At 40.7% G+C, this 27,443-nt stretch overlaps 1 protein-coding gene and 1 long non-coding RNA gene across 4 annotated transcripts in view; one reads left to right on the plus strand and one right to left on the minus strand.

Annotated features, from left to right (window-relative positions):
• The window catches only part of ZNF445 (zinc finger protein 445), a 39,586-nt gene extending 19,736 nt beyond the window's left edge, over positions 1-19,850 (minus strand). For all 3 annotated transcript variants that reach the window (XM_032309547.1, XM_032309629.1, XM_032309475.1), the window contains exon 1: positions 19,721-19,850. The gene's annotated coding sequence lies outside the window, so the exon portion shown is untranslated. The remainder of the gene's footprint in view (positions 1-19,720) is intronic.
• Positions 19,851-20,960: 1,110 nt separating this feature from the next.
• On the plus strand, positions 20,961-26,901 carry LOC116600749. Its single transcript, XR_004289790.1, has 3 exons — positions 20,961-21,063; positions 24,499-24,667; positions 26,480-26,901. It is a non-coding gene; the product is annotated as an uncharacterized LOC116600749 (long non-coding RNA).
• Positions 26,902-27,443: the final 542 nt, after the last annotated feature.

Raw genomic sequence — 27,443 nt, forward strand, 5'->3', positions numbered from 1 at the left:
TTAGACAAAATGAGAAAACAGGAATATGTCCAAAATCAAAGTACAGGACAAAATATCAAGCAAAAGACCTCAATGAAATGGAGATAAGTGATATGCCTAATAGAGAATCTCAAGTAATAATCATAAAGATATTCACCGAACTTTAGAAGAGTGGAGGACCTCAGTAAGACCCTCAACAGAGATACAAGACGTTAAAGAGAAACAATCAGAGATGAAGAATCCAATAACAAAAATTAAAAATATACTAGATAGAATGAAGAGTAGACTAGAAGAAATAGAAGACAGCCATAAGAAAAAATTTAAAAAGACCACAAATAAATGGAGAGTAAAGAACATTCTACTAAAGAATGAATGGGATTACAAAAAAATTAAAGAAAAAAATAGATGGAAGCAAGAAATAATGAATATAGAAACAAACAAAATCCCAGTAGAACAGAGAAATGAAAATAAGAGCTGGTTATTTTAAAGAATTAATAAAATTAAAAAACAACAACAACAACCCTAGCCAGACTTACCAAAAAGAAAAGAGAGAGACCTGGGTGGCTCAGTGGGTTAAAGCTTCTGCCTTCAGCTCGGGTCATGATCCCAAAGTCCTGGGATCGAGCCCCACATCAGGTTCTCTGCTCAGTGGGGAGCCTGCTTCCCTTCCTCTCTCTCTGCCTGCCTCTCTGCCTACTTGTGATCTCTGTCAAATAAATAAATAAAATCTTAAAAAAAAAAAAAAGAAAAGAGAAAGGAGCCAAATAGATAAAATCATGAATGAAAGAGGAGAGATCACAATCAAGACTCTACAGAAATACAAACAATTATAAGAGAATATTATAAAAAAAAAATTATATGCCAACAAACTGGGCAATATAGAAGAAATGGATGCATTCCTAGACATATACAAACTACCAAAACTGAAACAGGAAGAAACAGAAAATCTGACCATAACCAGCAAAGAAACTGAATCATTAATCAAAAATATCCCAACAAACAAAAGTACAGGGCCAAAAAGCCTATATATACCAGGAGAACTATATCAGACATTTAAGGAAGAATTAATACCTATTCTTCTCAAACTGTTCCAAAAAAATAGAAATGGGAGAAAAATTTCCAAACTCACTCTGTAAGGCCAGCATTACCTTGATTCCAAAATCACACAAGGACTTCACTAAAAAGAGTAATTACAGTCCAATATCCCAATATCCCCTATGAAGATGGATATGAAAATTCTCAAGAAGATACTAGCTAACTGAATCCAACAGTAGTTTAAATGAACCATAAACCACGATTTATTCCTGGTGGGATTTATTCCTGGGCTAGAGGGGTGGGTCAGATAGTCACAAAGTAATCAGTGTGATACACTACATTAATAAAAGAGAAGATAAGAATCATATGATCCTCTCAATAGATGCAGAGAAAGCATCTGACAAAATACAGTATGAGTCCTTGATAGAAACTCTCAAGAAAGTAGAGATAGCTAGAATATGCCTCAACATCATAAAGGCCACGTATGAAAGAGGCTAATATCATCCTCAATGGGGAAAAACAGTTTCCATGTATTTTTAAAATTCTCCTTTAATTTCTGGATTGATTTATTCATTCTGTAGTAGTTTGTTCTTTAGCCTCCACGTATTTGTGTTCTTTCCAAGTTTTTCCTTGTAGTTGATTTCAAGTTGTAAAGCAGTGTAGTCTGAAAATATGCTTTGTACCAGTTGAGACCTGTTTTCTTTGCTTTCTTATTTTGAAATTTGTTTTTTTTTTAATTTTTTATTTCTTTTCAGCATAACAGTTTGAATTTGGATTGCTTTTGGAAACAAGCACGCCAAAACACACCCAGGATCTAATGTTTAGTTTTGTTTTTTGTTTTTTGGTATTTTGTTTTGTTTTGTTTTGGTACAGTTTTTCTTCTTTGTTTTTCCCTCTTTTTGTTGTTGTTTTTGTTCTTTTCTCTTTTCCTTTCTTCTATTCTTTTCTGAACAAAATGAAGAGCTAGAGAAATTCACTCCAAAAGAAAGAACAGGAGGTAGTACACACAGCCAGGGATTTAATCAATATTGATCTAAGTAAGATGACTGAACTAGAATTTGAAACAATTATAAAGATACTAGCTGGTCTTGGAAAAAGCAGAAGACAACAGAGAACCCCACACTGTAAAAATAAAAGAAATAAAAACTAGTCAGGTCAAAACTAAAAATGCTATTACCAAAATACACTTCCAAGTGAAGGCTATACAAATGAAAATGAACAAGGTAGAAGAGTGAATCAGTGATACAGAAGAGAAAATGAAGGAAAATGAGGAAGCTGAAAAGAAGAGAGAAAGAAAACTATTAGATAATGAAGGAAAACAGAAGACTCAGTGATTCTGAATCTGGAATAGTATATGGATATTAGGGGCCCCAGAAGATGAAGAGAAGGAAAGAAGGGCAGAAGGTTTATTTGAACAAATTGGAGCTGAGAACTTCCCTAAATTGGGTAAAGAAACAGACATTTAGGTTCAGGAGACAAAGAGAATGGCCCCTTGAAATCAATAAAAATAGGTCAACATCTTGAGAGCTAATAGTGAAGTATGCAAATTTCAGAGATAAAGAGAAAATCCCAAAGCAGCTTGGTTGGGGTGGGGGGAGGTCCTTAACCAACAAGGGTAGAAAGATAAGGTTGGCATTAGAGTTGTCCATGGAGAACTAGCAGGCCAGAAAGGACTGGCATGATATATTCAACGTGCTAAACTGGAAAAATATGTGATCAAGAATTCATTATCCAAGAAGCTATCATTCAGAATAGAAGGAGAGATAGAGTTTCTAGGACAAACAAAAACTAAAGGAATTTGTGAACACTAAAACAGCCCTGCAAGAAATACTGAAGGGGGTTCCTGGTGCAGAGAGAGCACAGAAGTAAAAAAGAAAGGAACAGAAGCAATCTAAGAACACCGACTTTACACGGAAACAATGGCACTAAATTCATATTTTTTTTTCTTTTTAAAAGTTTCTAATGAAAGCAAACTTGTATATAAAGAAAATACTTAATTGTAGCATGTATATACTAGTGTCCACATCTTTCAATAACTATTCTGATTTAAAAGGACTAAAAGCTCCAATCAAAAGACCTAGGGTATCAGAATGGATAGAAAAAATAAGACCCATGGATATGTTGTTTATAAAAGACTGATTTTACTCAGATATACCTCCAGATTGAAAGTGAGGGGATGCAGAACCATTTACCATGCCAATGGACATCAAAAGAAAGCTGGTGTAGCCATCCTTACATCAGACAAATGAGATTTTACCAAAGACTGTAAAAGAGAGGAAGGAAGATACTATACAATAATATAGGAGTATATCAAACAAGAATATCTAACAGTTGTTAAATATTTATGCACCTAACATGGAAGCAGCCAAATACATAGATCAATAAATAACCAAATTAAAGAAACACATTGATAATAATAGGGAACATTAACAACCCTATTCACCACAATGGACAGCTCGTCTAAGCAGAAGATCAACAAGGAAACAAGGCTTTGACACACTGGACCAGATGGACTTCACACATATAATCAGAGCATTTCATTCTAAAGCAGCAAAATACACATTCTTCCTGAGAACATATGGAACATTCTCCAGAATAGATCACACAGTGGGTCACAAATCAGGTCTCAACTGGTACAAAGCATATTTTCAGACTACACTGCTTTAAAACTTGAAGTCAACTACAGGGAAAAACTTGGAAAGAACACAAATACATGGAGGCTAAAGAGCAAACTACTACAGAATGAATGAATCAATCCAGAAATTAAAGGAGAATTTAAAAAATACATGGAAACAAATGAGAATGAAAACATGACAGTTCAGAACCTTTGGATGTAGCATAGATGGTCCTAGAGAGAACTCATATGGCAATACAGGCCTTCCTCAAGAAGCAAGAAAACTCTAAAACACAAAACCTAACCTTATACCGAAAGACTGGAAAAAGAAAAGTCTAAGTACAGTAGGAGAAGAGAAATAATAAAGATTAGAGCAGAAACCAAACGAGAAATGGAAAAGATAACCAAAACTAGGAGCTGGTTCTTTTAAAGAATTAATAAAATTGATAACCCCCAGCCAGACATATCAAAAAGAAAAGAGAAAATACCCACATAAATAAAACTATGAAGAATGAGGAGAAATCACAGCCAACAATGAAGAAGTACAAAGAATTATAAGAGAATATTATAAAAAATTATATGTCAATGAGCTAGACAATCTAAGAAAATGAATGTATTCCTAGAAACATAAATTACCAAAACTGAAACAAGAAGAAATAGAAAAGATGAACAGATGCATAGCCAGCAGAGAAATTGAAGCAGTAATTAAAAATCTCCCAACAAACTAGAGTCCATGGCCACATGGCCTCACAGCAGAATTCTACCAAACTTTTTTTTTTTTTTTAAGATTTTAATTATTTGACAGAGAGAAACAGCAAGAGAGAGGGAGCACAAGTAAGAGGAGTGTGAGAGGGAGAAGCAGGCTTCCCACTGAGCAGGAAGCCTGATGCGGGGCTTGATCCCAGGACCTGAGATCATGATCTGAGACGAAGGCAGCCACTTAACGACTGAGCCACCCAGGTGCCCCACTATTAAACATTTAAAGAAGAATTAATACCTACACTCCTGAAAATGTTCTAAAAAAAAAAAAAAAGAAGAAGAAGAAGAAGAAAAAGAAATGGAAGAGTACCTGGGTGGCTCAGCTGGTTAAGCATCTGCCTTCGGCTCAGGTCATGATCCCAGGGTCCTGGGATTGAGTCCCACATCAGGTTCTCTGTTCAGCGGGTAGGCTGCTTCTCCCTCTGCCCCTCCCCCAGTCTGTGCTTGCTCCCTCTCTGTGTCTCTCTTGCAAACATACATAAATCTTAAAAAACAAACAAACAAATGGAATGAAAAGTTCCAAACTCATTGTATGAAGCCAGCATTAGCTTGATCTCAAAACCAGACAATGACACTACCAAAAAGGAGAATTACAGACTAATATCCCTGATGAACAAGGATGCAATAAATCTCACCAAGATACTGCTAAAAGGATCCAACAGGACACATAAAGGATTATTCATTACAAGAAAGAGGGATTAACTCCTGGCCTGCAGGAGTGGTTCACCATCCATAAGTCAATGTGATACATCACATTAATAAAAGAAAGGACAAGAACGATACGATCCTCTCAATAGATGTAGAAAAAGCATCTGACAAAAACCAGCATCCTCTCTTGATAAAACCTCTCTGAAAAACAAAAACAAAAACAAAAAACCTCTCTGCTGGGCAGGGATGGAGAGAACATACCTCAGTATCATAAAAATTATATATCAAAAGACCCAAAGAGAATATCATGCTCAACAGGGAAAAACTAAGAGCTTTTCCCCTTAGGTCAGGAAGATAAATAGATGTCCACTGTCACCACTGTTGTTCAACATAGTACTCGGAGTCCTAGCATCAGCAACCAGACAACGAAAAGAAATAAAAGGCATCCAAATTGGCAAAGAAGCAGTCAAACTTTCAATCTTCTTGGAGGACATGATACTCTTATGTTGAAAACCCAAAAGACATCACCCAAAATTACTAGAATTCAGCAAAATCCCAGGATATAAAATCAATGCATAGAAGTCAGTTACATTTCTGTACACTAACAATAAGTCAGGAAAAAGAGAAATCAAGAAACAATCCCATTTACAATTGTACAAAAAAAAAAAGTAAGATACCTAGGAATAAGCCTAACCAAAGACGTAAAGGATCTGTACTCTGGAAACTACAGAACACTTATAAAAGAAATTGAAGATGACACAAAGAAATGGAAAACCATTCCATGCTCATCGACTGGAAGAACAAATATTGTTAAAACCTCTATGCTACCCAGAGTAATCTACACATTCAATTCATTCCCTATCAAAATACTGTAAGCATTTTTCACAGAGCTGGAACTAACAGTCCATACTAAATTTGTATGGAACCACAAAAGATCCTGAATGGCCAAAAGAATGTTGAAAAAGAAAACCAAATGTGGAGGCATCATAATTCCAGACTTAAGCTCTATTACAAAGCTATATCATCAAAACAGTATAGAACTGGCACAAAAAGAGATACAAAGGTCAATGGAACAGAGTAGGGAACCCAGAAACAGACCCTCAGCACTATGGTTAGCCAAACTTCCACAGAACAGGAAAGAGTATCTAACAGAAAAAAAGATAGTCACTTCAAAAAACGGTGCAGAGAAAACCAGATAGCCACACTCAGGAGAATGAAACTGGACCATTCTCTTATACCATTCACAAAGATAAACTCAAAATGGATGAAAAGACCTAGTGTGAGACAAGAATCCATCAGAATTCTAGAGGACAAGAAAGGCAGTAACCTCTTCAACCTGAACTGCAGCTACTTCTGCAAGACACCTCTATAAAGGCAAGGGAAACAAAAGCAAATATGAATAGGGCTTCATCAGCATAAAAAGCTTTTGTACGGGGGGCCTGGGTGGCTCAGTGGGTTAAAGCCTCTGCCTTTGGCTCAGATCATGATCCCAGGGTCCTGGGATCAAGCCCTGCATCAGGCTCTATGCTCAGCGAGGATCCTGCTTCTCCCCTCTCTCTCTGTCTGCCTCTCTGCCTACTTGTCATCACTGTCTGTCAAATAAATAAATAAAATCTTAAAAAAAAAAAAAGCTTTTGCGCAACAAAGGAAACAGTTGACAAAACGGAAAGGCAACCTATGGGAGGGGAGAAGATATTTGCAAATGTCTTATCAGACAGTGTCCAAAATCTATAACTCATCAAACTCAGAAATAGTGCCATTTACAATAACATGGATGGAATTAGAGAGTATTATGCTAGGTGAAATAAGTTAGTCAGAGAAAGACATATGCCATATGCTTTCACCAATGTGGAATTTAAGAAACAAAACAGATGAACATAAGGGAAGGGGAGGAAAAATAAAATAAGATGAAAACAGAGAAGGAGGCAAACCATAAGAGATTCTTATCTATTCTATCTATTCTAGCTATTTATCTATTCTAGCAAATACTGAGGATTGCTGAAGGGAAGGTGGGTGGGGGGATGTGGTAATTTGGGGATAGGCATTATGGAGGGTACTTGATGTGATGAGCACTGGGTGTTATATGCAACTGATGACTCACTAAATTTGAAGCTGGTGATACATTACATATTAACTAAATTGTATTTAAATAAATTTGTAAAAATACCAGCAGCAGTTTTCAAAGAGCCAGAACAAGCATTTCTAAATTTGTAAATCCCCAAACAGCTAAAGCAATACTGAAAAAGAAAGACAAAGCAGGAAGCATCATGATTCCAGATTTTGAGCTATATTCATAGCTGTGATCATCAAGACAGTATGGCACTGGCACAAAAACATAAAGATCAATGGAACAGAACAGAAAACCCAGAAATGGACCCACAATTCTGTGGTCAACTAACCCTGACAAAGAAGGAAAGAATTGGGGCACCTGGGTGGCTCAATGGGTTAAAGCCTCTGCCTTTAGCTCAGGTCATAATCCCAAGGTCCTGGGATCGAGCCCTGCATGGGCTCTCTGCTCAGTGGGGAGCCTGCCTGCCCCCCTTTCTCTGCCTGCCTCTCTGCCTACTTGTGATCTCTGTCTGTCAAATAAATAAAATCTTAAAAAAAAAAAAAAAAAGGAAAGAATCTTCAGTGGAAAAAAAGGTATTGTCTTCAACAAATGGTGTTGAGAAAACCAGACAGCAATACGCAGAAGAATGAAACTGGACCACTTCTTTATACTATACACACATATAAATTCAAAAGGGGTGGAAAACCTCAATGTGAGACAGGAATTCATCAAAGTACTAGAGAAGAACAAGACAGCTACCTCTTTGATCTCAGCCACAGTAACTTCTTGTTAGACATGTCTCCAAAGGCAAGAGAAATAAAGGCAAAAATGAACTACCAGGAATTCAAGATTAAAAAACTTTGCACAGCAAATGAAACAGCTGACATAACTAAAAGGCAACCTATGGGACAGGAGAAGATATTTGCAAATGACACACCACATAAAAGGCTAAAAAGAACTTACCAAACTCAACACCAAAAACACAAAGAATCAAAAAAAAAAAAAAAAAAAAACCCCAAGACCCACAAAGAAAAACAGAAAATAAAAGGGCAGAAGACAGGAACAGACACTTCTCCAAAGAAGATATCTTCTTTGATAGCCAACAGGCGCATAAACAGATGCTCAACATCACTTGGAATCACTTGGCATCAGGGAAATAAAAATCAAAAGTGTGATAATATATCACCTCACACCTGTCAGAATGGTTAAATTAGTAACACAGAAACAGCAAGTGTAGCTGAGGATGTGGAGAAAGGGGAACCCCCTTGCACTGCTGGTGGGAATGCAAATTGGTGCAGCCACTGTGGAAAATAGTATGGATATTTCCCCAAAAAGTTAAAAATAGAACTACTTTACAATCCTGCAACTGCATTGCTAGGTATTTACCCAAAGGATACAAAAATGCAGATTCAAAAGGGTACATGTAGCCTGATGTTCCAGTATTATTAACAATAGCCAAGCATGGATTGAGCCCAAATATCCACTGACTGATGAAGGGATAAAGATATGGTATATACATATAATCAGCCATCAAAATGAATGAAATCTTTCCATTTGCAATGAAATGGATAGAGCTAGAGTGCATTATGGTAAGCAAAATAAGTCAGCCAGAGAAGGACAAATTCCATAAAATTTCACTTATATGCAGAATTTAAGAAACAAAACAGATAAACATATGGGAAGGAGAAAGAAAAGAGGGAGGGAATAAACCATGAGACTCATAGAGAACAACCTGAGGGTTGACAGAAGGAGGTGGGTGGTGGATTGGGTTAGATGGGTGATGGGTATTAACAAGGGCACCTGGTGTGTTGAGCACTGGGGGTTATATGGAAGTGATGAATTATTATATTTGACTTCTGAAAATACTATTAGACTATATGTTAAATAACTAGAATTTAAATAAAAAATTGAGGAAAAAATAGGGGTACCTGGGCAGCTCAGTTGGTTAAGCATCTGCCTTCAGCTCAGGGCATGATTCTCAGAGCTCCCTGCTCAGCAGGGTGTCTGCTTCTCCCTCTCCCTCCCTCTCTCCCTCCCTCCCTCCCTCTGTCTCAAATAAATACAGGATATCTTTTTTTAAAAATCAACAATAAATAAGTAAGAAAATGAGTTAAGGAAACTTAGCGACACCTTCAAGCATAGTAACATTTGCATGGTAGGGACGCAGAATGAGAAGAGAGAGAAAAGGGAGCAGAACATGCATTTGAAAAAATAATAGCTGAAAACTTCCCAAATCTGGGGAAGGAAAGAGAAAACAAAAATCTAGATCCAGGAGGTAAAGAGAGCCCCCCCAAAAATTAACAAAGGAGGTCCACAACCAGACACATAATAACTAAAATGGCAAAAACTAGTGATACAGAGAGTTTTAAAAGCAGCAAAAGAGAAGAAAACACATAAGGGAAACTCTATAAGGTTATCAGTGGATTCTTCAGGAAAAACTCTGAACACCAGAAGGGAGTGATATCATATATTCAAAGTGCTGAAAGGAAAAACTCTGCAGCCAAAGAATAGTCTATCCAGGAAGGCTATCATTAAAAATAGGTGAGACAGAGTTTCCTGGTCAAAAAAAGTTTAAAGGAATTTATCACCACTAAACCAAACTTACAAGATGTATCAAATGGGACTTTCTGAGCAGAAAGGAAAGACCATAAAAAGGAGTAAGCAGAGTAGGAAGCAAAATGAAGTAAATTAAGTATACATATAACATTAAGGCAAGAAATTCACAAAATATAAGGATATTAAGTATGACATCATACACCTAAAACACGGGTGGGAGAAGAACAGAAATTTAGTGCTTTTAGAATGGGTTCAAACTTAAGCAACTGTCCACTTAATGTAGAGTGCTACATATAAAATGTTATATATAAACCTAACGGTAACCACACATCAAACCTGGTAACAAGTATGCAAAAAATAAACAGAAAGAAATCCAAGAATATCACTAAAGAAAGCCAGCAGACCCAAGAGAGAAGGGAGAGCAAAAGAAGAAAGGAACAGAAGACCTGTAAAAACAAACATAAAACAAGTAACAAAATGGCAATAAACACATACCTATCAATAATTACTTTGACTGTAAATGGACTAAATGCTCTAATCAAAAGATACTGGTGATGGAATAGACAAAAACCCAAGACCCATCTATATGCTGCCTACAAGACATTCGTTTCAGCCCTAAAGACAGGGACAGATTCAAAGTGAAGGAACGGAGAAGCACTTATCATGCAAATGGAAGTGAAAAGAAAACCAAGGTAGCAATACTTTTATCAGACAAACTGACTTTAAAACAAATACTGACAGTAGACAAAGAAGGACACTACATAATTATAAAGGGGACAATCTAACAAGAAAATACAGCAACTGTAAATATTTATGTAGCCAATACAGGAGAACATAAATACATAAAGGAGGTAATAATAACCATAACAGAGAAAATCTATAGTTGTACAATACCAAGGAACTTTAACAACACACATCAATAGATAGAGGATCTAAAAAGAAAACCAACAAGTAAACAATGGATATGAATGACACATCAGACCACATGGATCTCAAGATATATTCAGAATATTCCAACCTAAAACAGCAGATTATGCATTCTTTTCAGGTACACATGGAACATTCTCCAGAACAGATCAAATGTTAGGTCACAAAACAAGTTTCAACAAATTCCAAAAGATCCAAGTTATACCATGTAATTTTCTGACCACAATGCTACGAAACTAGAAGTTATATACAAGAAAAACTGAAAAGAACACAAATACATGGAAATAACAGGTGAATAAATAATTAATAGATTAACCAAGAAATCAAAAAAGAAATTAAAAAAATTCATGGAGGAAAACGGAAATGAAAACACAACAGTACAGAATCTTTGGGATGCAGCAAAAGCTTTTCCAAGAGGGAAGTTAACAGTAATACAAGCCCACCTCAACAATAGAGAAAAATCTCAGACAAAAAAAATTAACCTTATACTTAAAGGAGCTAAAAAAGTAAAGATTAGAGAAAATCCATAAGAAGTAAGGAAGGAGGAAGGAAAGAAACAGAACAGATCAATAAAACAAAGATCTCATTCTTTGAAAAGATCAACAAAATTGATAAACCTTTTGTCAGACTTACTGTAAGAGAGAGGACTCAAACAAACACAGAAATGAAAGGGGAGAAACACCACCACAAAATTACAAAGGTTTATAAAACAAAAATTATATCCCAACAAATTGAACAACATAGAGAAATGGATAATTTTCTAGAAATATGTAACCTCTCAAAACTGAATCAGGAAGAAATAGAAAATTTAAGCAGACAAATTACCAGAAATGAAATTGTTCAGTAATCAAAAAACTCCCAACAAACAAAAGTCCAGGACCAGATGGCTTCAGAGGGGGAATTCTACCAACATTTAGAGAAGAGTTCATATCTATTCTTTTCAAACTATTCCCAAAAAATGGAAAAGGAAGGAAAGTTTCCAAATTTATTCTGTGAGACCAGCATTTCCCTGATACCAAAACCAAATAAATACACCATTAAAAAAAGAGAACTACAGGCCAGTATCCCTGATGAACAGAGATACACAAGTCCTCAATAAAATACTAGCAAACTAATTCCAACAACGTATTAAAATAATCATTCACCATGAACAAGTGGAATTTATTCAAGTGTGATTCATTAGTCACAAATCAGTGTGATACATCACATCAACAAGAGAAAAAACAAAAACCATATGATCATTTCAAAAGATGCAGAAAAAGTGACGAAGTATAACATCCATTCAGAAAAAAAAAAACAAAAACAAAAACCACACCACAACAAAGTAGGTGTAAAGGGAACATACCTCAACATAATAAAGGTCATATATGAAAAACCCACAGCTAACATAAATGAAGAAAAACTGAGAGCTTTCTACCTAAGAGTAGGAAAAAGATGTCCCCTCTTACCACTTTAATTCAACATAGTACTACAAATCCTAGCCAAAATAATCAGACCAAAAAAAAAAAATCCATCAGTAAGAATGAAGTAAAATTTTCACTATTTGTGAATGACATGATATTATATATTTAAAAAAACCCTAAAGATTAAAAAAAAGAAAAAAAAACTACCAGAATTAATAGATGAATTCAGTAAGGTTGCAGGACACAAGATCACTATACAGAAAAATCCACTGCATATTTATACACTAATAATGAAGCAACACACAGAGAAATTAAGAAAACAATGTCAGGTTGCCTGGATGGCACAATCGGTTGGGCATCCAACTCTTGGATTCAGGTCAGGTTGTGATCTCAGAGTCGTAAGATCTAGCCCTACATGGGGCTCCCCAATCAGCATGGAGTCTGTCTGAAATCTCTCTTTCTCTACCTTTGCTCCTCCCATTTGTGCGCTCTTTCTCTCCCTCTAACATAAATAAATCTTTAAAAAAAAAAAAAAAAGGAAAGAATCCTATTAATCCTATTCACAATTGCACCAAATACAATAACATATCTAGGAATACACTTAACCAGAGAGATGAAAGACCTGTACTTTGAAAACTATAAAACACCAATGAAAGAAACTGAAGATAATATAACTAGAAAGATATTCCATGCTCATGGATTGGGAGAACAAATTTTATTAAAATGTGGATACTACCCCAAGTAACTTACATACTTAATATAGTTCTTACCAAAATACAAAAGCATTTTTCACAGAACCAGAACAATCCTAAAAATTTGTACAGAACCACAAAAGACCCTAAATAGCCAAAGCAACCTTGAAAAAGAACACACTGAAGGCATCAGAATCCCAGATTTCAAGTTATACTACAAAACTGTAGTAATCAAAATAGTTGGAATCACACATAAAACAAAGACCAATGGAACACAACAGAAAACCTAGAAATAATCTCATGATTATATGGTCAATTGATCTTTGATAAAGGAGGCAAGAATATGCAATAGGAAGTAGTTTCTCCAACAAATGGTGCTGGGAAAACTGTGAGAGCCACACACAAAAGACTGAAACTGGACCACTTTCTTACATCATATACAAAAATAAACTCAAAGTGGACTGAGCACCTAAATGTGAGACCTGAAACAAAAATCCCATGAGACAGCACAGGGGATAATTCTCTGAAATTGGCTGTAGCAACATTTTTCTACATGGGTCTCCTGAGGCAGGGGAGCAAAAGCAAAAATAAACTGTTGGTATCACATCAAATAAAAGGTTTCTGCACAGTAAAGGAAAAAATTAACAAAACTAAAAGAAACCTACTGAACGGGAAAAAATATTTGCAAATGACATATCTGATAAAGCGTTAGTATCCAAAATATATTAAGATCTAATAAAACTCAATACCAAAAGAAAAGAAAATAATCCAACTTGAAAATGGGCAGAAGGCATGAACAGACATTTTTCTGAAAAAGATATCCAGATGCCCAGCAGACATGAAAAGAGGCTCAACATAACTTATCTTCAGGGAAATGCAAATCATTACCACATGAGATATTACCTCACATTTGTCAGAATGGCTAAAATAAAAAACACAAGAAATAACAACTGTTGGCCAGGATGTGGAGAAGAAGGTACCCTCATGTACTATTGGTAGGAATGCAATCTGGTGCAGTCACTCTGGAAAACAGTTTGGAGGTTTCTCAAAAGATTAAAAATAGAATTACCATATAATATAGTTAATTTCACTACTGGGTATTTATCCAAAGAATACAAAAACACTAATTCAAAGAAATATGTGCACCTCTATGTTTATTGCACTGTTACTTACAATAACCAAATTGGGGAAGCAATCCAAGTAGATGAATGGATAAAGATGTGGAGAGTGTGTGTGTGTGTGTATACATATATACACACGCATGTATACAGTAAAATATTACTCTCATTTGCAACAACATGAATGGATCTAGAGAGTATAATGTTAAGTGAAATAAATCAGTCAGAAAGAGACAAGTATCACATGATTTCACTCATGTGGAATTTCAGAAAATAAAAAACAAATGAGTAAAGAAAAAAAGAGACCAAAAAACCACACTCTTAAAGAGAAAACTGATGGTTACCAGAGTAGAGATGGGTGGAGGGAAGAGTAAAACAGGTGAAGGGGATTAAGTGTACACTTATCCTGATGAGCACTAAGTAACATACAGAACTGTTCACTAACTGTACTGTACACCTGAAGTTAATATAACAGTGTAGGTTAATTACAGTAGAATTAATCTTTGAAAAGAGAACCCATATGGGAAAGGAAAAGAAATGGAAATATTTCTATTTGCAAATGACATGATACATATATAGGAAATCAAAAGTACTCCACTAAAAGCTATTAGAACTAATAGAAGAGTTCAGCAAGATTGGAGGATATAAGATCAGTTTGCAAAAGTTAATAGTATTTCTATAGCAGAAATGAACAAATCAAATATAAAATTAAGAAATAATATATACTTATATTTATAATCTCATAAAAAAATAAAATACTTACAAATGATTTTCAGAGGAAAAACAAAACTTATACCCTGAAAACTACATTGCTAGAAGAAATTAAGGATTTAAGTAAATGGAAAGATCCTCTGTCCAGGGATCAGAAAACAAAATATTGTCAAATGACAGTACTCCCAAATTATATGAAGATTCAATACAAACCCTATTAAAATCCCGTCTGGCTTCTTTACAGAAATTGAAAAACCAATCCTAACATATGGAAACTGAAGAGGCCCAGCATAGCCAACAAGATCTTGAAAAAGAATAAACTGGAAGACACACTCTTAATTTCAAAACTTAATTCATAAAGCAGCAGTCATCAAGAAAGTGTGGTGCGGGCATAAGGGCAGACATAGAGATCAACTAAATAGAATTAAGAGTCCCCAAATAAACCCATATATCTATGCTCAATTTATTTTTATTTTTTATTTATTTTTTTTAAGATTTTATTTGTTTATTTGACAGAGATCACAAGTAGACAGAGAAGCAAGCAGAGAAAGAGAGAGGGAAGCAGGCTCCCTGCTGAGCAGAGAGCCTGATGCGGGACTCGATCCCAGGACCCTGAGATCATGACCTGAGCCGAAGGCAGTGGCTTAACCCACTGAGCCACCCAGCCGCCCTCAATTTATTTTTGACAAGGATGCCAAGACCACTTAAGGGGGAAAGAATAGTTTTTTCCACAAATGGTGCTGCGATAACAAAGTTTACATAAATAGGAATGAAGTTGGACCCCTAAATAATGCAATATATAAAAATTAATTCAAAATTAACTGCAGACCTACTGAAGAACTGATGAATGGATAGAGAAGAGGTAGTATAAATATAATGATTATTACTCAGCCATCAAAAAAAATGAAATCTTGGGGCGCCTGGGTGGCTCAGTGGGTTAAGCCGCTGCCTTCGGCTCAGGTCGTGATCTCAGGGTCCTGGGATCGAGTCCCGCATCGGGCTCTCTGCTCGGCAGGGAGCCCGCTTCCCTCTCTCTCTCTCTCTGCCTGCCTCTCCATCTACTTGTGATTTCTCTCTGTCAAATAAATAAATAAAATCTTTAAAAAAAAAAAAAAAAATGAAATCTTGCCATCTGCCAACGATGTAAATAGACCTAGAGGGTTTTATGCTAAGCAAAGTAGGTCAGTCAGGGAAAGACAAATACCACATGAGAGCACTCATATGTGGAATTTAAGAAACAATACAGATGAATGGAAGGGAAGGGAAGGAAAAGTAAAGTAAGACAAAATCAGAGAGGGAGGCAAACCATAAGCATTCTTAACTATAGGACACAAACTGAGGGTTGCTTGAGGGGATTTAGGTGGAGGATAGTGTAAATGGGTGATGGAAGTTAAGGAAAGCACTTGATGTAATGTACACTGGACGTTATATGCGCTGATGGATAATTAAATTCTACCCTTGAAAATAATAATATACTAAATGTTAATTAAATTGATTTTAAGTAAATTAATTAATTAAATGTAGACCTAAAGATACTAGCTAAAACTATAAAACTGTTATTAGAAAAGGTAAATATAGGTAAGAAAAGATAGAGGAGGAGTAAGGGACCCTATTTCAACCAGAACCCTGAATTGAGCTGGGTATCAACAAGACTCTGACCACCCACCAAATAAGCCTGAAATAAGCCTGAGAAGTAAGATGAGAATCTGGATCTATACAAACAGAATATCTCCAGCAGTTGGTTTCCAGGTATGAGGTGGGGAACAGTGATTCTGCGGGGAGATATGCAACCACCAGAAAATATAAACGGCATGACCTATCTCAGGAAATGGAGACCCACAGCACAATAAGCACCAATTTTAAGCCTCCAAGCAGACCTTTTCTGAAGCAGCTGTCATAGAAATGTCTAAAGAGGTAGGTGAAGTATCTGGACAGTGGTGATGAGAAGACTGACAGACAGGAAACTGAGGGCAAACGCCAGGAATTTGGCAAAGGATTCCAGGCCTTTGACCAAAGAAAGGATTAGGCCAGCTTCTACAACCTTGAACATGGAGAAGACCCTTTTGGACTCTGGATGAAAGACCCAGAGCACAGTTAAGGACATAGGAGGCCAGTGAGCTGATCCCACAAGGTTAAATTCAGGTATCCTAATGCCTCAGGGTTTCTCCATGTCCCAACTAGCTTTTGAGAACAGAAGGAAAACTTCACTCATCCCAAACCCAGGAGGAAACCTGGACTGATCAGGCCTATTCTCCCAGAGCTTCATACCTTAATCCCAGTCTCAATCCTACAGTGAAAATGGCTTTGTAAAGCACAAGGAAAATCCCAAGCAATTATCGGGGCATTTTCCAGGGGCATTCTTTTTTTCCCTTCTTCTCTTTTCATTCTTTCTTTCCTTCCTCCTTCCCTCCCTTTCTTCAACTCATACACAATGTGATTTTGTTTTCTTTTAAAATCTCTTACTCTTGTGTTTTTCCTACCAGTGTCAGGGTACATATGCTTTATTTTATACACTGGTAAGGAAACAAGAAAAACTGCTTCCAGTACATAACTGGAATGTTATATTAAACAAATCCATCAATTAAGAAATGAACTCAAACCTCGTGTCCCAAACTTGGTTTCTCCATACCTTTCTCCAGTAAACGGAACTAGGGCTCCCTGGAGAAGTGGTGGTCTTCAGGGCTGGGGAGGGAAAGATACAACACAAGCATTCTGTGGTGCCAGAAAGTCAGGGAAAGTCACCAAAATGGATGTGGGCACTTCAAGGGGAAACAGGAGCCAACTGCAAAGAGCGCCCAATGGCCAAGGCTAGAATAATTCAAGTAACAAAATAATATCAGCACTGCATCAGAGCTCAAAGAATACATACCCAACATCACACACTGATATAACTAACTGAATAAATAAAACAAAGGGAAACAAGGCACAACTCTTCCTCAGAAAGTATTCCAATTAATAACTGTAGGGAGAATAACAGAAATGAAAGTCACCTTTAGACCATCACACTAATAAGATCCACCAGGAAGGCTAATTAGTAGGTGAAACTTAAGGAGAAACAGGATATTGTTATGCAAGGTCTCAAAGTATAATTGCTAGTTACAGAGGGAAAGACAGTATCTTTACAGTGGCAGACACCACTAGATCAAAATTAATATCAACAGTAATAAGACATATCGACACCATCCAATCGAAGCAGGAGAAAATGCCTGACAAAACCAAAGTGAGGAGCATTCTAAAAATACCAGCACAACATACTTCAAAAGCATCGAGGTCACGAAGAACAGGGAAAGATGGAGAGACCGTCACATACTAAAGGAAAACTTGGAGACATGACTACTAAACGCAACGAGGGATTCTAGACTGGATCCCGGAACAGAAAAAGGTCACTAGTGAGAAGCTGATGACCTCTAAATATTAAAGTCAGCAGTTTAATTAACAGTACTGCGCCACCGTGAAATTCTTAAGTTTGATGACTGTTCTGTGGTTAACTTTAACTTTAGGCAAACTGAGCGAAGACTATAAGGGAACTCTACAACTTCTGCAACCCCCTGTAAATCTACAATTACTCAAAAGAAAAAAGTTTTTTGAATTGAGGAAGTGTGTTACCGTTTTTCTCTGATTTACTTTTTTTCTTAGCTTAAAATTAACTTGGCAATCAAAGATACCAAATACTGTCATTCTTGTCTCCAATTTACAGTCATTCTTTTATTAACTTAACAATATCTATTGAGCACCTACTATGCCCCAGGCACTAAGGTCTCTGTGGTGAATGATACAAAATAATAATAATAATAATGATACCGCCTTCCAGAGCTCACAGGAGGACAGCCAATGAAGTGTAGATATGTTAAGAGGTATGTTACAGTGTCCAGAGCAATGCAGTTTAATAAAACAAGAAAGGAGGCTAAAAGTTTTAAGATCTGGGAAGGAAAACATTCTGATCATTACCACCCACAGGAAGGATTACGGTTTTTAACCAAACTTTGTCTGCCTTTCTCCAGCATTAACATGACATGTAAGAGCACCCTTATTCACCAGACTCTCAGTATACCCAGAGATACAGACACGTGCCAACAGACGCCAAGTCCTCTGAAATTCATTCCTCAAATTACAACTAAAGCCACTTGCTGACATCTCCCTGCAAATTTTCACTCTTGAACTACAAAGAGTTTGAAAGAGGATGCTGTTCTCTCCTGGCCACCACTTTTAACCTAGAAGGAGACCATTCTCTGATTTCCGAGGCCTATGCAAGTCAGAGACAGTACAGTAGTTTTAAGTTAGAGCTGTACCTTCTGTTTAAAAATTCCCCTTTATTAAAATAAAATCTGTAAAAAAAAAAAAACCTGTATTACAAAAATAAAAACCTCCCTCTCGGACACTTCACTTTTCATTCTGAAAAGAGACAATCACCCTAATAAACAAGACTGCTATTTTTCTTCACAAACGTCACTTGTTGCGCTTTATGTAACACAGCTTAATGCAAAGTGTGCTAAGGAAAATAAACTGCAAACAAAATGTTTTCTATCCATCACAGTCAGAAATATGTCTTAGTGATGCCATAATGCTGACACCAATTCTGACCACCAAGTGAACAAATGCATTCCGCCGGAATTTTCAAGAGGCAAGAGTATGACTGTGCTTAATGCCACTGAATGATGCCACACTTTAAAATGGTTAAAATGGTAAATTTTATTGTAGCCTACGGTAAATAATATGCATATCTTATCACAGCATTACTGTATCACAAGAATACTAAAAGAAGTTTTTAAAAGCAATGGTATGATCCAATTTCGTAATAAACAAACAAACATATATTTATGTATATGAGTTTCCATAATTGTGAACAAATTTATACTGTCAAGAAGCATCCAGACGAAACTATTTGCGGACTGCGGTTACTCTTACTTTTCTGGCACTCACCCGCGTCACCTAATTGTCCATAATGAGTAGCTTTGTTCGCGTAATTGGGAGAAAGAATAAAGCGCAGAAGCCATTACTCCCAACTCTCTGCCCCGGGCTGCAAAGCACTTCCAGATACGCGCCTCCCCGAGGCGGGCAGCGGCTTCCCGGCTAAACCACCCGCCCCGGGCGCAGCCTCCAGGCCCGGCCTCAGCCGCCTCCCGCCCCCCTACTCTCAGACCGGGAGGGGCCAAACACCCCCGCCGCCCTCCAGAACCCTGCGCCAGCCAGCCGACCCCGACGCCCCAGCGCCCCGCCCGGCCGCTCACCGACTCCCCAGGCCCCCGCCAGCTCGTCCTGCGACCACACCACCGGGCCACGGCCTGTCGCCCCGCGCCGGTCTCTCCGTCAGCCCGGGGCGCGCACGCGCGCCGCCGCCCGGGTCCTCCGCAGCCTCTCTAGGAAGTCGGGAGGGCCAGCGTCTCGGCTTCTCCCTGGCGCCGGTGCAATACCCGCCAGCCTGTGAGCGCCTGGCTGGTCCCCAACACTCCCCCCACACACACACACACCCGCGCCCGGGCCCCTGCCCTCCACTCGTCAATCCAATGCCCTGACAGGCTCCAGAGCTCTACGGGCCTTGCCCATTTTGACCACATCCCTTGCAAGTGTGTGCCTCGCTGCCCTCCAGGCCTTCTCCTCCCCACCCCCGCGCCCCCCAAGAACAGGATCCAAAACTAGAGGTCAAAATAGGGAGGCACTAAGTTCTAGCTGACTGGTTCTGGCCAAAGGGAGAGTTGTTAAGGGGGCCACTCATTGTATCTAGGGGTACTTGCTGATTTCCGACCACAGGGGCACAAAAACGGTACCTTCCCGTGGCTTCGGGGGATTTTCTTCTGAACAAAATTCAACTGAGTACATTTTAAAGATCTCATTGGCTTTTATTCAAGAGTTCACCAATAGGGCAGCATCCAGTCTAGCTGACAGAAAGAAAGGAGCTGGAAGCACTATACAAGGGTGGACTTATATAGTAGACTGGTTATTGCAATGTGACTTTCCTTATGTTATATTCTGAGCAGCGAGTTATACACAGACGGACACCATATTCAGCAGGCCAAATTGAGGAGTGTTTATTAAAAAACCCGGGGCTGCGAGGGGGCTCATGTACTCCAAAATCTCACAGCCCCGAATGAGCTCAGGGGGTGTAATGCCGGATGCGTTGTACGCCCACCTTAAAAGACCACCAGAGACGCAAGTCAAAGCCAAACAGCAAGGGTCGTTTATTGCGAGTTCGAATCCGGACCTCCGGGCACTCGTTGCTGGTGACGCTGAGAGGTCCCGAGCAGAGTAAGTGCAGGGTTTTTATAAGCAGGTACAAACAAGTTTTGGGGTGGGGTACAAACAAGTTAAAAAATCATACCTGGTGTTGGTTGATTGGTGTTGAGAGCCGGCATGCGCATTAAGCAAGCATTTGAACAGAAGCAAAAGTAGCTAGTTAGCCCGTGCATTGAGCAAGCACTTTTACAGAAGCAGAAGTAGCTGGTTGATAACTCTTTCGGGCGTAAACAAGTTTCGGGTTTGGTGAGGTTTGTGCAGGCCTTTCATCTCCTCCTCTCTCAAGGACCTGAGGAGCCAATCTTGGATCCTCCGTGGGCATGAGTGCAGTCGTTGTCATGTAAGTCTAGGGGCTGGTATTGCTGTCTTAAGACCAGAGTTTGCAGAGTTTGTCTGGAGGCTTTGATTGGCAAAAGTTACCAGGTGGTTTAAAATGCATGGTCCAAAAGTTAACAGGAGGAGTAAGATACAGATGGGTCCCAGCAAGGAAGAGATTAAGGTCGTTAACCAAGGGGACGAGGCAAACCAGGATTGGAATAAGCCCTTTGTTGCCTCTCGCTCCTTTTTCCACTTTGCCAACCCTTCTCTCACCTTAGCCATAGAATCTTTGACTACTTCTGAGTGATCAACATAGAAACAACATTCCTCCTTAAGGGCAGCACAGAGGCCCCCCTGTTGGAGGAGTAGGAGATCTAACCCCCGTCTGTTTTGTAGGACTACTTCAGCTAACGAGCTGATTGACTCTTGCAACTTTGAGATGGATAATTCTAGCTCCTGTATATCTGCATCTATGGCTTCTCGCAGGCCCTGATAGTGGTGTTGTTGTGAGATTAAGGCTGAGGTTCCAGTGGCTACCCCGGCAGTTCCTAGTCATAGCCCCAGGATGAGTGCAAGAGTCAAGCTTACGGCTTCTCTCTTAACCCTGTGTGGTCCTCCCTCCCAGTATGAAATCACGTCCTCATCGGGGTGGTAGATTAGGCGAGGTACAAGATGCACCAGAACACAATAGTCTTTAGTTCGGTTCAGTGCTGACAGATGGATGCATGGGGTAAGTCCAGAGGCACAGGCCTACCAGGTATTTTGGGGTGATATTAGATATTTTTCTGTGTCATTTATGGCTATAGTCTGGTTGCAGATGTGGGAATGTTCTGGTGGGACCTGTCCTATACAAGTCCCTTGTCTGCTTATGGCCATTATAGTTAGGCGATGGTTGGAGTTAGACCAACGACACACAGAAGGTGAACTGGAGCTATTATAACTTCCAGAAGTGGCCAAGCCCTCATAAAAGGGGGGTGATGTTTCATAACACAACCAGCAGGACTCTGTGGCACTAGGATTAGTATAGTTTAGGACTTGAAAGGCATACTGAACTAGTTGGGTTAGGCGGGTGGGGGTGTCTTTTGGCCTAGGGCCCGTTACTACTACAGGCAGCTTTTCGGGGCTTGGGAGGGTTGGTTGGGCCATGTGTGTGGGTAAGTGGTGCTGGCCTTGGCCTTGGTCTCTGGGGAGGCAAGGCGAGAACTGGATTGGGTCCTATGGCTACCGGAGGCTCAAGGGGGGCAATGAAGAGTCTAATTCCAAATAGAGCTCCGGGATCTTTGGGGCCCAATCTAGTCTTTTCAAAAAGTCTTAGCCCCCAGAATAGCATTCCAGAGCTCCATCTGGTGTCTTTCTGTCCTAGGGGAGTGAAGGAAATGATTACTGGATTATACATTCCTTCGATACCTCTACCAAAATTTTTGGAGCACCGCTTGGTAGTGGGTAGCCTTTTGACTGTTATGAGGTCTTGTTTGTATGGTGGGGTCCACTAAGTGTGCCCTGTGGAGACACAGCTCCATGACGAGCAATAAAAGTTAGAGTCTCCCCCACATTGCCTTGCTCTCTTTGGTGGATGGCCAGGACAGACGTAAAAGTGATGTTTGCTTTTGAAGTTTTCGTCCCAGATTAGGTGGAGGAGTTTAGCTAAGTCAAAGGTTAGGGAGGGAAACCATGTCCCCCGGGGAGCAATTTTACTGGTAGAGTTTAGAATCTCTCCGTTAGCCACATTGTAGACTATCCATGTTAGGTTAAGTGGCATGTGAGCACTGGAGGTCCCGCACCATGGCAGGAATGTAAGCAGCAGGACAGAGAGAGAGAGTTTCATATTAATTATTGAGGAAGCGGGGGGTCAGGTTTTCTGTGCAGGGTTAGTTTTAGAGGATTGTCCTTACTGCGGTCCACTGTCCAACTGACATCCTGGTCAGGCTCCCCGATGAGATCTGACAGGGGGTCGACTGGTTTGACGTGAGCATGGTGGACCCAGGTGGCTATGTTGTCTACTTTGATGGCTGTGGGGGTGGCCAGGATGATCTGGTAAGGTCCTTTCCACCTGGGCTGGAGGGTCTCAGGCCAATGTCACTTGACGAGGACCCAGTTCCCCGGACGAAGCTGGTGGGGTGCAGGCAGTGGCTCTGTCTTATACAAGTCCTTCAGTTTAGGCCAAATCCTTTTGTGGACCTGCTGCAGGGCTTAGAGGGAAAACAAGAGGGAGTTATCCTGGTCCAACTCTATGAGATCGGTTTTGAGTTTGGGAATGACAGGAGGAGGCCTGCCATACATGATCTCATAGGGTGTGAGCCCCAGCTTCTATGGGGTATTGCATACCCGATACAGAGCGTAGGGGAGTAGAGCCACCCAGTTAGCGCCAGTCTCCATGGTCAATTTAGCAAGGGTCCCTTTTAAGGTTCTATTCATTCTCTCTACCTGTCCTGAGCTCTGGGGTCTATATGCACAATGCAATTTCCAATTAACCCCAAGTATGGAAGCCAGTCCCTGACTTATCTTAGAAACAAAGGCTGGCCAGTTATCTGATCCTATCACAATAGGAAAGCCATACCTGGGCAGGATGTCCTCGAGTAGTTTCTTTGTTACAACCTGTGCTGTTTCGTGCTTGGTTGGGAAAGCCTCAGTCCAACTTGAAAAGGTATCTATGAACACCAGTAAATACTTATAGCCATATTTTCCAGGCTTTACCTCTGTAAAGTCTATTTCCCAGTAGGCTCCTGGCAGGGTCCCCCTTTCTCGGGATCCGGCTGCAGCGGGATGTGGGTGAGCATTCTGGAAACGGCAGGCTGTACAGCTTGAGGTAATCTTCTCTGTCTTCCTGGTGATATCTTTGATGAGTAGCTTGGATTGCCTTATAAGATCCTGAAGTCTTTTAGAACCCAAGTGGGTTGTGTGATGAATTCGCTCCAAGACTGTCTGCCCCAAGGCCTCGGGGAGGATGATGTTATCCTTGGCATCCCGTCACCAACCATCCTGGATCTGTCATTGGGAGTTTGCACATCCAGGCGATGTCCTCTCCAGAGTACTTGGGGTGAGGTGGCAGTTCTCGGGGCCCTGGGTCAGGCAGCTGTATAGGCAACACTGGAATGGTCCTGTGGGCTATCTGGCGAGCAGTCTGGTCAGCAAGGTTGTTTCCCCGGGAAACCAGATTGTTTGGTTTCTGGTGGCCGGGGCAGTGTACTATGGCCAGTTTCTTGGGGGCTCAGATGGCCGTTAGTAGGGCCAAAATTTCGTCCCTGTTTTTAATCTTTCCCCTTGGCGGTGAGTAACCCCCTTTCTCTGTAAATTGCTCCATGGATGTGGGCTGTGGCAAACGCATATCGACTGTCCATGTACACAGTCATCCGGAGGCCCTGCCCCAACTTTAGGGCCTGAGTCAGGGTGATTAACTCAACTCTTTGTGCTGAGGTGCCCGGAGGTAATGCCTCTGCCCAAATAACCTCTGTTTCAGACGTCACCGCGGCCCCTGCGTACCTTTGTCCTTGGTGAACGAAGCTGCTGCCATCAGTGAACCAGACAACTTCGGCATCCATCAGGGGGTAGTCCTGCAGGTCTTCTCGTAGCCCAAAAGTCTGGGCCAATATGTCGGCGCAGTCATGGAGGGGTGCATCCAAGTCCAGGTCAGGTAACAGGGATGCAGGGTTTAGGGCCCGAGGGGAAGTGTAGGTTATTCTTAAGGGATTCAGTAGCAGTCCTTGGTAATGGACCAAGCGAGCATTACTCATCCATCGGTCCGGAGGTTGTTTAAGGACGCTTTCAATAGCATGCGGGGTGGTCACATGTAATTCTTGACCCATGGACAGCTTATCGGTGTCCTTTACCATTAGGGCAGTGGCTGCTATCATCTGCAGGCAAGGGGGCCACCCAGCTGCCATGGGGTCTAATTTCTTTGAAAGGTATGCTATGGGTCTAGGCTAGGGGCCTAGACTTTGAGTCAGTACTGCCTTAGCCACCCCATTATGCTCATCCACAAACAGGTGGAACAGTTTAGAAATGTCTGGTAGACCCAGAGCTGGGGCAGAGAGGAGGGCCTTTTTTATCTGCTGGAAGGCTTGTTGTGCCTCCTCCGTCCATTCAAAATCCTGCTGGTTTCTGGAAGCTGCGTACAGAGGCTTGGCCATCTCGGCGAAGCCTGGTATCCCTGGTGGGCAGTATCCTGCCGTCCCCAGGAACTCTCTTACCTGGCGTGGTGAGGTAGGTCGGGGGATGCGGAGCACAGTGTCCTTGCGGGCATCAGTGAGCCATCTTGTCCTCCTTTCAGCAAGTACCCTAGGTACACTACCGTGTACCCGTTATATCGGGATTCTGATTTCTGTACTCACTTAGATCCTCGTGGAGGGCCTCATCAAACAGGGTGGGCGAGTTCTTGAATCCCTGCGGGAGACGCGTCCATGTCAACTGCCCATTTATGCCTCGCTCAGGGTCTGTCCATTCGAATGAGAAGAGTTCCTGGCTTGTGGGTGCTAAGGGTATACTGAAAAAAGCATCCTTCAGGTCGAGAACGGTATACCACTTCTTGTTTGGCCTCAGGGCACTGAGGAGCGTGTAAGGGTTGGGGACAGTGGGATGTATGTCCATAACCCATTTGTTAACTTCCCTCAAGTCTTGCACTGGCCGGTAATCCCTGCTGTTGGGCTTACACACTGGCAGCAGGGGAGTGTTCCAAGCAGAGTGACAGGGGAGTAATACCCCAGAGTCCAGGAGGCGATGGATGTGGGGGGTGATACCCAACTTAGCCTCCGCAGATAGGGGGTATTGTTTGACCCGGATGGGGTCGGCCTCAGGTTTGAGCTCTATAAAGAGGGCCAGTCGGTGTTTTGCCAGCCCTATGCCCCCTGTTTCGGCCCAGGCTTCCGGGAACCGGCGTAGCCAGTACTCGATATCCTGCTCTCGAGGGAGTGCAGTTTGGTGGAGCAGATGCTCATCTTCCAAACGCACTGTGAGTATTGTTAATGGCAAGTTCCATGAGTCAGTCACTGTGGGACCACCGGGCGACTCGGGTTGGAAGTAAATGTGTGCTCCCATTTTAGTGAGTAAGTCTCTTCCTAGTAAGGGGCAGGGGTTGTCAGGAATGACCAAGAAGGAATGGGTTACCTCCCCTGTACCCAAGTTAACTGTCCCTTGGGTGGTCCAGGGGTATCTTCTAGTGCCGGTGGCTCCCTGGACCCGGGAGGATCTCTCCGAAATCTTTCCGTACGCTTTGGTTAACACTGAGTGTTGAGCTCCCGTGTCAACCAAGAACTGTATGGGGTTCCCCTCCACTCAGAGGGTTACCCTGGGCTTGGGGAGGGGAACCGAACCCGGTCCCCCCTAGTCCGAATCCTGTGTGGATAGGATGGGAGTGGGTCTTGGCTCCCATGGCTATGGTCTAGCTCGTGAGGGGTCTTTCCTAGAGCAGTCACGTGCCCAATGCCCTTTTTCCCACTTTTCAGGTGTGTATGCCTCAAGATGCTTATCATGATGCCAAGAAACATCTCTTCTAAGGACTCCACAAAACAGTGGCTGTTGCAAGATGGAGTCAGAGTGGTCAACCCTTCCCTGGCCCCCTTTCTTCTTCCACCTCATGTCACCACACTGGAACCTAGTTACAGTTTCAGCTTTCCCAGAAATGGAATCTTAAATCAGTCAATCAGGATTTTCCTGATCAGCATTAATTAGGTATTGTGCCTGATAAAAACCCCTACCATCCCCTATAAAAAAAGTAGCCTTGTAATAACCAACCTACCTTTTTGTCTAGTGTAACATCCTTGTTTTTGCTCCCTTCTGTCTATAAAATGTATTATCTTGTATAACTCTCTGAAGCTTCTTTCTCCCTGCTAGACTGGGTGCTGCCTGATTAATGATTCACTGAATAAAGCCAGTAAGATATTCAAAACTTGAATTTTGTTCTTTAACAGACTGGTTTTAGAATCCATGTCTGGGAGACTAAAATGTAAGTAAGTCACCAAAACTCTAAGTATGTTAAGTCTCATTTTGATGATGTGGGGCGTAGCATAAGCAACTCCCTATTGGTGTTCTTGTCTTGTCTTTAACAATTACCATTTAAATCAGACTCTCAGCCTAATTGAGAGACATGAACCAAAATTTAAGGCATTAGCGCTACTCCCAGCTACTGTTCTAGACTACTCACAGTTTTTGCTGGATCTCTGTGTGGTAATCATAGGCCACGATGCCAGGTTCACATTCTTTAAACTGGTTATTCTCTTTGTAGCCTCTCCAACATTATCATATTAGGGAGATTATCCCCTTGGTGGTTAGAGGATGAGAGCATGCATTTAAAGCTTTTGCGTGAACAGAGTGCAAAAGGGGGACTGCGATGATCACTATAGGTAGAATGATTGCCAATGTCTGGAGTACACTTTGGAGTCATCATGGTCCTCAAGACCAAACCAATCA

Source organism: Mustela erminea, chromosome 1, assembly GCF_009829155.1.
Source record: "Mustela erminea isolate mMusErm1 chromosome 1, mMusErm1.Pri, whole genome shotgun sequence".
NCBI classification, from domain to species: Eukaryota; Metazoa; Chordata; class Mammalia; order Carnivora; family Mustelidae; genus Mustela; species Mustela erminea.